The sequence below is a fragment of the Misgurnus anguillicaudatus genome, chromosome 15, assembly GCF_027580225.2.
Source record: "Misgurnus anguillicaudatus chromosome 15, ASM2758022v2, whole genome shotgun sequence".
NCBI classification, from domain to species: Eukaryota; Metazoa; Chordata; class Actinopteri; order Cypriniformes; family Cobitidae; genus Misgurnus; species Misgurnus anguillicaudatus.
Window position 1 is genome coordinate 36,129,629 of NC_073351.2, and position 12,251 is coordinate 36,141,879.

General features: G+C 35.0%; 1 protein-coding gene across 3 annotated transcripts in view; it reads left to right on the top strand.

The window, feature by feature from the left end:
* The window catches only part of nptnb (neuroplastin b), a 42,241-nt gene that overhangs the window by 3,459 nt on the left and 26,531 nt on the right, over window positions 1-12,251 (top strand). The gene's annotated exons all lie outside the window — the stretch shown is intronic.

Below are 12,251 nucleotides of genomic sequence, written 5' to 3' on the forward strand. Positions count from 1 at the left end.
AAAATGTTTATATGATATTTGACCAAACAGTGGATTGAAACATCCCAGCATAGGTTAAATTACAACCAAACAGCTGGGTGTGTCCCTTTATTGGCCCAATGCTGGGTTGAAAATAAGCATTTTTTTTTTTGAGTTTATTATGATGATTATTTAATTATTAAAAAGTGTTAGAATTAGGAATGCACCAATATATTAGTCTTTAAGCGGTATCGGCAGATAAAAGCATCAGATGATTGTTTAAAAGCAGCTGATTATCAGAGCAGATTATATCCTGGCAATTAAAATGCATCAAAACTCATACTGTGTAATTATTTTGAAATCACCCATGCAATTTTATGTGCATTTTAAAGTATCGCATAAGAAACAAGTGAGGAAAACGCCAAATTTGACATAAAAATCCCTTAATTTGCCAAAAAGTTTTTTACGCTCACTTGAGATGGTTTTTGCCTTATTTTGTTTACTGTTTGTTATTAGGTTATCAATACCACCGTTATTTGCTCGGAGCCTCGAACAACTTAATGGAAACGCGTCTAATTCACATTAGTTTGTATTTCTTTTTTTTTGAAAATTTTGATAAGATTCACTTCACATCTGGATGGAAACCCCACTACTGACAACACAATTGCAGGTTGTACACAGTTGATACAAGGAGCCAAAAGCAAATCTATTAGTATCTATCGGGGTGTCCATCACCATGATTATATGTGCATTTTGAAGTAATGCATAAGAAATGAGTGATGGAAACGCCAAATTTGGAATAATAATCCCTTAATTTGCCAAAAAAAAGTTTTATGCTTGCTTGCTTGCGATAAAGAGTAAATTCGAAAAACGGGAGATGGAAACATATTTGAAGTAGCGAACATTAAATCCACGTGACTGATCGTCTTTCTGTTTCTCGCTGATGTTGTCTTTATTATATATGGGTCTCGACGTCGTCTTAATGCCCTTGCTGTTAGTGCCTGCATCAAAAACTCTGCATTCCTTCTTCTCTCTACAACATTCAGTTTGGCAAATACAAGCTGCACTGCTAACTTAACCCATCATAACTAAATGTAGTCCTGTCTCCATTTTTTAAACGTGCCTTGTTTTATTTACAATTGTTTACTAGATTATCAATACCACCGTTATTCTCTTGAACAACTTGATGGAAACGCACCTAATTCACATCTGTTTGATTTTCTTATTTTGAAAAGATTCGCTTCACCTTTGGATGATAACTATCATTCGTAGTTAGGGGTGGGTAATCCTGGTCCTGGAGGGACACTGTTCCACTGTTTAGTTCCAACCTTAATTAAACACACCTGAAAAATCTCATCAAAGTCTTTAGGATTACTTGGAAATGAAATGCAGGTGTGTTTAATTAGGGTTGGAAAATCTTTAGCCTGGCAGGAGTTCATAATAGTGCGGTTTCAGTCACCTGATTACTTGTGGACAAACGGCCAAACCGCATAAAAAAAAGGTACGGTTGTGAAAATACCCATGCATGTGTGGACAGGACTTAAGATGAACATCTTTTGATGTACTCTTTCTTTTCTGTTGCCTAAAGAAGACTTTTTTCATGAAAATCTGTGTTTAAGTGCTATAATTGGGTCCCCAGTGCTTCTATCAACTTAGAAAATGTGAAAAAGATCAACTCAGTAACTTTTTTTTTTGTAAACCATTCTCTGTGAAATAATAGCTCATTGAAATTTGGCTCCCCGTGTGGTGTCGGGGGGGGATGTTGTTATAATAATACTGCCATTTAAGATCAGCTCATTTGCATTTAAAAGGACAAAGCCCAAAACAGCACATTTTTGCTCAAACCTACAAAATATATTATCTGTGGGCTATTTTGGGCTTCACATACATAGTCTGGGGACACCAGAGATTTATTTGACCCCTTTAAAAACTCTTGTGAAATGTCCTCTTTAAAGAAAAAATCGAAATCGGCAATGAAAAATCATGATCGGTGCATCACTAATTAAAGGTGCAGTGTGTAATTTTTAGAAGGATCTCTTGACAGAAATGCAAAATAATATACAAAACTAAATTATCAGGGGTGTATAAAGACCTTTTATAATGAACTGTTATGTGTTTATTACCTTAGAGCGAGACCTTTTTATCTACACCGAGGGTCCCCTTACATGGAAGTCGCCATTTTGTGCCGCCATGTTTCTACAGAAGCCCTTAACGGACAAACTTTTTTACTAAGTTGTCTCTGACGATGACATATTTGTCTGGTGGCGGCTAACATAGCTTCTCTATGTGTTTCAAATGCAAGAGGTGAGCAGTGGACTGAGCCGTTGGTTGCAATTCACAACCTCACCACTAGATGCCGCTAAAATTTACACACTGCACCTTTAAGAGGATAATTTTGATCTTTGTCCCAGAGTTTATATGGCAGCACTTAATTGACATTGAATTTGAGCTCTGTGCCATTGAGTTTATTGGCAATGGCAATTTTATTTATATAGCACTATTTAAACCAACACAAGTTCATTATATGAATGAATAACATTTAGAACATGTAATTTTCAGAATTTAGTTAATGCAAGTTAATATAACCACCAAATAATCGGTATCGGCAGATATCAGTCTGAATAATTGGCTATCTGTAAAAAAAAACTAATATGGGTGAAGGTTTAGTGTAGTGTACAGTGTGTGCATGCGTGCGTGTGTGTGTGTATCGTTGTGCAGTTTCTCATAAGAGCAGCAACAGATATCTGCAGGACTTTAGATGGCTGCTGCATGTTTCTATTATTAGAAGCGACACAAAGAGCACAGAACTGAAGGGAATCCATTAACCCTTAATGCATCGTCTTCATACGCTGGCTTGTGTTTGTTGTTTGTTCCTCTTATGTTGTAAAACTGACAATAATGTCACTGTGAATCAGATGAAAGGTTTGTTGTGAGTGTGTGTATGAAGCATGTCTGATCTGACCTTAAGTACAAAACTCAAGACAGAAATAACTCACTGGATCATTCTCTCTCTCTCTATATAAAGGATCAGTTCATCAGAAACAATCTGTCATCTGTAGAAAAGAGAAATGTTAAGAATGATAATAACAGTGATCCAGGAGGAGCACAGAAATATGATAAAAGCATTCCACACATCATATTATATTCCACCAATAGGCTTTATGTAAGGAAACGAGTGAAGTTTATGATCTTTTATTCCTCTTCTGCAGCCGTCTCAAACTGTGAATGTGATTTGTGAGAAGAAGATTTTTTTTTTTTTTTACATAAGATAATGTCACACATATACGCTGTATGTTTACATACACTAAACTGTTTGCTCTATAGTGTCACTGTATGGTTTTAAATAACATGAGGATAAGTAAATAATGGCAGAATTCTCATGGTCAGCTCATAATTACTTTAAGATAATTAGAAAAATATGCTGCTATCTTACACACGTACATACGTATATGTCCAATGACGTCCGTACAGCTGTGTTGTGTATGAAAACGGACATTTTTTTTGTTTTATGAAATCATGGCTCAGATGCTGAATGAGATTGATCAGGAATTCATCTAACACCTGCAGAAACTGTGAAGAGATTCAAAAGATTATGAAGAGAGAGAGAGATGGATGGACAGATGAATTGATTGGTAAATAGATGAACAGATTTATAAATAGATAGATGGACCAATGCATGGATGGATGGAATAAATAGGTGTATAGCTTTATAGATATATCAATAAATGAATAAATTGAATAAATAGATTTATGGGTGGATGGACAGAGAGATAGATAGATGGTTGTATGGACGGTAAATGGATAGATATATTTATAGATTTACAGATGGATGGATAGATGATTCGATTTACAGATGAACAGATAAATGGATGGATAGATGAATTAAATATTTATAGGTTTATAGATAGATGCATGGATAAATTGATTTATGGATGGACTGATGGATAGACAGATGAATGGATGGACGCACATATGGATTGATAGGTGGATTGATGGAATAAATAGATTGATAGCTTTATAGATGGATCAAAGAAAGGACAAAGGATGGATGGATGACAGATAGAGAGATTAATAGATAGATGAATGAATAGATTTATAGATGGATGGATGGATGGATGATATATTTGTTGCGTTATTGATAGATGCATGAATTAATTCGATTTATGGATGCAGGGATGGACAGACGAATGGATGGTTGTATGGATGGATGGATTGATAGATATATTGATAGATTTACAGATGAACAGATAAATGGATGGAAAGACAAATTAAATATTTATAGGTTTATAGATAGATGCATGGATAAATTGATTTATGGATGGAGGAATGGATGGACAGACAAATGGAAGGATGGATGGACTGATAGATATATTTATAGATTTACAGATGGATGGATAGATGATTCGATTTACAGAAGAACAGATAGATGGATGATATTGATAGATAGATGCATGGATGAATAGATTTATGGATGGACAGACGGACAGATGGGTGGACAGATGGAAGTGAGTGATGGACCTGCAGTCCTCATCAGAGGGTTTGGAGAAACTCGTGTGACTCCTCAGATATCACTGATGTGAATCCAGCGTCTGTATTATTGTTGTGTATTGATGTTTTGCATTGTTGTTGTGCATTATTTGTTGTGCATTATTTGTTGTGCATTGTTGTTGCGCATTATTGTTGTGCATTATTTGTTGTGCATTGTTGTTGTGAATTATTTGTTGTGCATTATTGTTATGCATTATTTGTTGTGCATTGTTGTTGCACATTATTTGTTGTGCTTTATTTGTGCATTATTTCTTGTGCATTATTATTGCGCATTATTGTTGTGTATTATTTGTGCATTATTTTTTGTGCATTGTTGTTGCGCATTATTTGTTGTGCATTATTTGTTGTGCATTATTTGTTGTGCATTATTGTTATGCATTATTTGTTGTGCATTGTTATTGTTGTTGCGCATTATTTGTTGTGCATTATTTGTGCATTATTTGTTGTGCATTATTATTGCGCATTATTGTTGTGTATAATTTGTGCATTATTTGTTGTGCATTGTTGTTGCGCATTATTTGTTGTGCATTATTTGTGCATTATTTGTTGTGCATTGTTGTTGTGCATTATTTGTTGTGCATTGTTGTTGCGCATTATTGTTGTGCATTATTTGTTGTGAATTATTTGTTGTACATTATTTGTTGTGCATTGTTGTTGTGCATTGGTATGGCGCATTGTTGTTTTGCATTATTTGTTGTGAATTATTAGTTGTAAATTATTTGTTGTGCATTATTTGTTGTGCATTATTTGTTGTACATTATTTGTTGTACATTATTTGTTGTACATTATTTGTTGTGCATTGTTGTTGCGCATTATTGTTGTGCATTATTTGTTGTGCATTATTTGTTGTGCATTGGTGTTGTGCATTGGTGTGGTGCATTGTTGTTTTGCATTATTTGTTGTGAATTATTTGTTGTAAATTATTTGTTGTGCATTATTTGTTGTGCATTGTTGTTTTGCATTATTTGTTGTGAATTATTTGTTGTAAATTATTTGTTGTGCATTATTTGTTGTGCATTGTTGTTGTGCATTATTGTTGTGTATTATTGTTGTGTTGTCTCAAACTGTTTAGTGTGAGTTGTCACGACTCACGAGCTGTTTTGTGTAAATGCATCTATAGCATCTGCTCACATGAGTCTTACAGCTTTGGATACGTTTGAATAAATCTGCTCAGCACAAGCACCCCAATGTTAGAAAGCATCAGCTGAAGTTTATTTTTAACAAGATATCTGATGGTTTTACTCGGATCTCAACACTTTCAGCCTGGATTGTTTGGTGATGCATTAATGCAGAGTTACAAACAGGCTTTTATTGAAGGATGCCGCTGTTAAATGGATATTTTCTGGATCAATGCTGAATGTGAAGAGGTTGTTTGTACAGACGACTTACAGGCAGAGCAGGAAAACAGACACGGTTTCAGGGACAAATAAAAACAAGTGACTAAAACAAAGAGAAATGTATGAGCACTTTAAAGGCTGATTAATTTGAAGTGTTGTGATATTGAGCTCTTTGACCACTAATAGTGCACAGGATTGAATTCTCTTTAAATATGATTGAATGATGTGAAGTCTCTCAGTGTTCTGCTACATGATTGTAGTATTAATATGTAACTTTCAAAAACACAAAACATACTTTTATGTATCATAGCATTACAGTTACAAAATGTAAAACATTTACAAATATTTCATACCATAAAGATTGCTGTATCATTTCCCTTTAACCATTTTATCGATAACATTACTACCCTATCCCAAACCTAAACTTTTATACCAAAATTTGTATATATAATAATATATATTATGCAACATAACAGACAGAAGTATGTAGGACTTTTTTTTAAATATGTTAAGCCGCTAATAAAGTCCTACCCAAATCATGTGCTGTTAGAAATAAAAAGAAATAAAAAGCATAAAAGACAGACAAGTGTTATCACAGTAATTTATTTATTGCAAATTTTTAAAAGCAGTACAAACGTAGTTAAAATGAGGATATGCTGCAGCCATGGTCCTCTCTGGAGTAAAGTTATATGAAGTACAGAGAAATATTAAAGTTATTCATTAATCCACCAGAACATTAATCCAGCTTCTCTCTGTCAAGGCGCGCATTTCAAATTTCAAAAGTACTGAAAGAAGACAATCAATGTTCCCAATCTGTGACGTAGCACACAAGAGCCAATGAGCGTTTGATATCACTGCCGTAAAGCAATGTGTCGTAAAGGTTCTTGAGACGCAATATTTGACGTTTACAGTCGCTGATGAGAACTGGGATGAAGATTGCTGGATAAAGGGCTGAATTTAGATCTGTTCCTCACAATAGTATACATTTTAAAGATGTGAATGAATACAATAAATTAGCATCTTTTGTGAATTTATGTTGTGTTTTGGTTTAATTATTGTTGCATAGAAAAAATGCAGCAGATGAGAAAATGCCTTTTGTGTGTCATGGCAAACTAAATATTACAAAATGGTTAAATAATTTCAGGAATGTTATTTGTTTAAGGTTTTAAAGTCTAGTCTTGTTTAATTGTGTAATTCTCTGAAAGTCATTAGATGAATGAGTAAACTGTCTTAAATAAGTTAAAAGAATAGGAATATATACAAATCTGTAGTTGTTAATACGTAAATAATTAACGTATTAGTTCTGTCAACACATCATTATTATTATTATAACAATAGTTTTTGTGTGTATGAAAACGTAAGTAAATGTACTTTTGGTACAACCTCACTTTTCTATGTAAAAACACAGACGTATTCACATGAGATGACGTTGGATGTACACATGAGGCAGATGTTTGGTTTCCTGCTGAGCCGTGTAGAGATTCTCACTCCAGTACAGAAGGTGTGAAGCTCAATCTGTTCACTGGTGTGGGTGAAAACTCCAGACACAGATGTCTTTATTCAGAGAGAATATAATTATACTTCACATGATCCAGCCTCAGGCAGGAAATTCAGCAAAGTGAAAATTGTTTCTTTTCATAGCTTTGTCACACACACACACACACACACACACACACACACACAGATTATTCAACTGAAACTACACGCGTGTGCTGGCATCACCTGTGAGGGAAGTTTTAAAGCTCACGTAACACACGCTGTTTCTGCAGAGTACCTATAGAGTAGTATTACATCCTTTATATCTCTGAAGAGTCTTTAGTTTAATCAGATTTATAAAAGAAAGATTAGCGTTACCGAATCTTTCCGATAACGTATGAAAAAATGAAGAAGGAGGAGTTATACCGCGGGAGGAGCGAGTACGAGTCATGCAACATTATACAACACTGTTTTAACTTATGATTCACTACATGTTTGTGTCATTTATATAATATACACGCGACTATTTCCAACATAAGACAGAAGTCTTACTTACCGCATGCAACTCATGACCCGGTTTGGACTTTTCAATTAATTCCAGCGCTGCTACCCCAGATAATAAACTATATCCATTGTTTCCATAAAGCTGACTTTCTTCTCCTTACATCCAAAAACACACTTTTTCTTATGCTATTGAGTCCGTTTACATGCACAGTCTTACGACGATTATGCTTAGTAAACTGATAACACGTGGGGTCATGTAAACGCTTAAAACGGTTTTCTTTAATCGGGGAAAGCCCATAAACGGCATAAACAAAAAACGATCGGCACAGGTAGTTTTTTTGCTCATTACCCAGAATCCGCGTGGCATGTAAACACCTTAACCGGCTTTCTCACGGTTTTGTCCATGTGCGCATGTCTCCGTGTGTGAAAGATAAACGTCAGACGCGGAGGTAAGCGCAAAGTAATAGCTCAACTAAAGCAGTTGGCAGAGAAACTGCGAAAATAAAAACTGATGTTATATTTACAGGTTCTGGAGACACGAAAGAGATAAAACAATATAGCTTAAGACAGATATGCTGTCGGCTTTTTGATCGACTATTATGTACTATACATGTAGGTGATGACGTCACTACCTGACAAATCTCCAAGTCCCATGTAAACGCAGTTGTCTGCATAGCCGGTTTATTGATTTTTAATAGTTATCTGCTTATTCTGTGCATGTAAACATACTCAGTGTTGAGTTTTGAAATTAAATAAAGCTGTTGTGTTATGTGATGTTTGCAAGCTCTAGTGTCTCTCACTGATTGACGGGTGGGCGGGGTTTTCCAGGGGAAGTGCCCATATAAAGAAGTGATACGTATAGAAACCCCTGAAACATCAGCTGGACCCATAATAAAAAAAAAACTTTCCGAAACTTGTACGAACCCTGGTGAAGTGCATTCGGCACAGAAATACTCTGTAACACGCCCAACTGCTTTTTTGACACTTTGCCTTCGTTTAGCATGAGGAAACAACTCTATAACTGTGTTAATAAGTCAGAATGCATGAAATACCATTAAACCCCCCCTTTAAAACACAGATATCTAAAGCATATCAGTATACTGTCTGTATAAGATGAGATGTGTTTGTATAGATCAATGATGAGTATTTGGATGCGAGCCTGACAACATTAACTGTATCATAAACTAAACCTAAAATTGTGTGGGTCAATGAGCATTGCATTACCTATGCAAAGGTCGTGGGTTTGATCCCAGAAAACACACATATAGATTAAATGCACTGTAAGTCGCTTTGGATAAACATGTCTGCCAAATGCATGAATATAAACATGAAATAGATGGAGTCAGATCAGAATCTGATTCTGTTTTTGGAGACAAAACGGCGTTCTGTTTAATTAAAGCGGACATGCTGCAAGACTTTTTTAAGGTGTAAAATAAATCACTCCCAGAGTGTGAAGTTTTAGCTCAAAATCCCCCACAGATCATTTATTATAACATGTTAAAATGTACACTTTGTAGGTGCGAGCAAAAATGTGTTCCCTTTTAAATGCAAATTAGCTGATAATGCAAACACTAATGGTGGTTTGTTGAAATTTAAATTCAATTGTGCTGTCGATATTATTCTCTCTCTCAGCACTAAATGGCAGTGCCGTGGTTGGATAGTGCAGATTAAGGGGCGAATTATTGTAATAGGGTCCCCTTATGACATCACAAGGAGAGACAAAGCTATTTTTTCACATGCTTGCAGAGAATGGTTTACAGGGGCAGAGTTGCTGGGTTGATCTTTGTCATATTTTTTGGGTTGATGGAATCACTGTGGACCCAGTTGTAGCACTTAAACATGAAAAAAGTTTTCATGATATGTCCCCTTTAAGATATTTTAATGTCATGTCCATATTTGACTCATTGTTTCTTTCTCACATATTTATAGGATAAATATTCAAGTCTAGTTAAATAAAAGATAACTGAGCTCTTAAGTCTCATGAGCTCTCAAAGATCTGAACTGTGAAATCTTCTTCATTTTCTGTTTAGTTTTTTTTAATGCATTCATTTGGTGTTTAATCTTTATTGTGAGCTCAGGATTTAAGCAGCATTCTGGAAGATTACAGAAAGAGCGCAGGGTGTAAAAATGTAATCGAATCTGAGATTTGAGGTTAGATGTTTGTGACTAACACCACCTGTGCATTAGTCACTTCTGACTGCTCGTGATACACGTGACAAACTCGCAGAGCTATGATAAACAGGAATGATGTTAAACCACGACACCAGAGTCGACAGTAATGAAGATCCGCTGTGTGACACGAGCATCTCTCTTTCTCTCTGTCTGTGACATTTATCATTGTTTGAATGGTTTCTGTGTTATATCTTACCATCATGAATCAATCCATCTACAGGCTCGGTAATCTCTTACAATAATAAAAACATGCTGAAGGGAGTCATCTCTTCATTTGGTGCCAGACTTCTCAAATGTTTGTCAGAATAAATACTGTACTGTAAATCTTCATTTTACTTAGAGAGATGCCAACATAAAGACAGTATATTATTCATTTCACCAATATTAATGTCTGGATTGTGCAACATTTTAGGCTGTCTGAATACAGATTGCCAGAACTTTAGAACGTTAAAAGTAAAGCATCGTTTTATTCTGCATAACAATTTACTCACTCTATATTTTACATTTATACATTTGGCAGATGCTTTTATCCAAAGCGACTTACAGTGCTTTACAAGATATACATCTTTTATCAGTACAGTATGTGTGTTCAGACCTTTTGTGCTCCTCGAACCAGTGCGGGCTCGTGACTTCTTTTCCAAGGAGGCACGAATGCGAAACTCATCAAAACATCGTCATGTGTGTGGATCGTCAGGTCAAAATATGTGATTGACGCGTCATGTGTGAATCATGTGCATCATGTGTCATGTCAAAATACGTCTCATGAGTGATCAGAGTTTAGTGTTAAGTAAGTGGCATGCAAGATGTGAGCGTCTCTTTTATTATAAACCTGTTCGATGCGTATGCAGCCGGCACGTATTTTGACATGACACGCGATCCTATAGGTTCACATGACGCACCAAACACATATTTTGTTTTTTGGAGGCACTGGCTACCACTGAGCTATATAAGAGGATAATTTCTACTAAAAATGTTGTGAAACTGAAGACGGGGATTAGGCTAATGGCTTTAGCATATTGATGTAAATTGTTGTGTTACTGTGCAGAATAATGCAACGCTACAAACACTTTTATATTTAATGTATTCTTTTATGTGTGCCGTTTATCATACAAAAGATATGCGATGGGAAATGAGCTGTGCTGAAATATTGTAAGATAAGAACCTGACATTATGGAAACATTCATGAGAATCTGTTTTAGAAATGGCTTTTGCAAAGAAGAAAGTCATTAATGAATTTCTGCACATTTTAAATGGGAGCTACTTACCTTAAAGTATTTGTATAATGCTTTTACACTAAATATTGTTACGATCCTTTACTATCTTAATCAGTGTCGGGGTTAATGCATTACAAGTAACGTGCATTACGTAATATTACTTTTCTGAAGTAACGAATAAAGTAACGCATTACTTTATAAATGTACACATTAATATTTGAGTTACTTTTTTAAAAATGCAATGCAAGTACCTTTTAATTTAATTAATTAGATTTTTAAAAAATTACTAAATTAAACTGAACGTGTTAACAGAGAATTACGTACTTTATGCGTGCGCGCCTGAGCGGGAACAGTTTATGTCAGAAATGTTGATGAGAGGCCAGAGCTTGACATTTTTGCGATGAAAATATGCAATTCTCAGTCATAAAAAACACCTGCAAGGCTTAAAAGAGATCAAGCATCAGCCAAGTAAGAAAAAGTAACGGAACTTAAAAGTAACATAAGTATTCCCTAATTTTTACGTATTGCGTAAGTAACGCAATTAGTTACTTTTTTGGGAAGTAACTTAATATTGTAATGTATTACTTTTAAAAGTAACTTTCCCCAACACTGATCTTAATACATGATTTCATCCATGACGAGTGGGAAACTTGCGGGAACAATTAAAGCTAGGGATGCACCGATATATTGGCCTATAATCGGTATTGGCTGATAAAAGCATTTTTTAAAAACATATTAAATCCTGGTGCTCAAAAGGGCGGTAAGCACATCAGAACTTTAACTTGTGTGATTATTTTGATTGTACGCTCTGCACTTCCAGGATTTCATAACAAAATAATTTGTAATAACACTGTAACAAAAATGTAGCGTGAAGTTAATACAACTTAGTTTTGCAAATCAATTCAACCTACTTTGTAAGTTTTGACTTGTGAATAGTTGGCATAATCAAGTTGAACTTATTGTTTTAAGTTAAAGTAACAAAATATATGTTGATTTGACAAAAATGCTATATATCTTTTACAGTAAAGGAGTATAAAGCTAT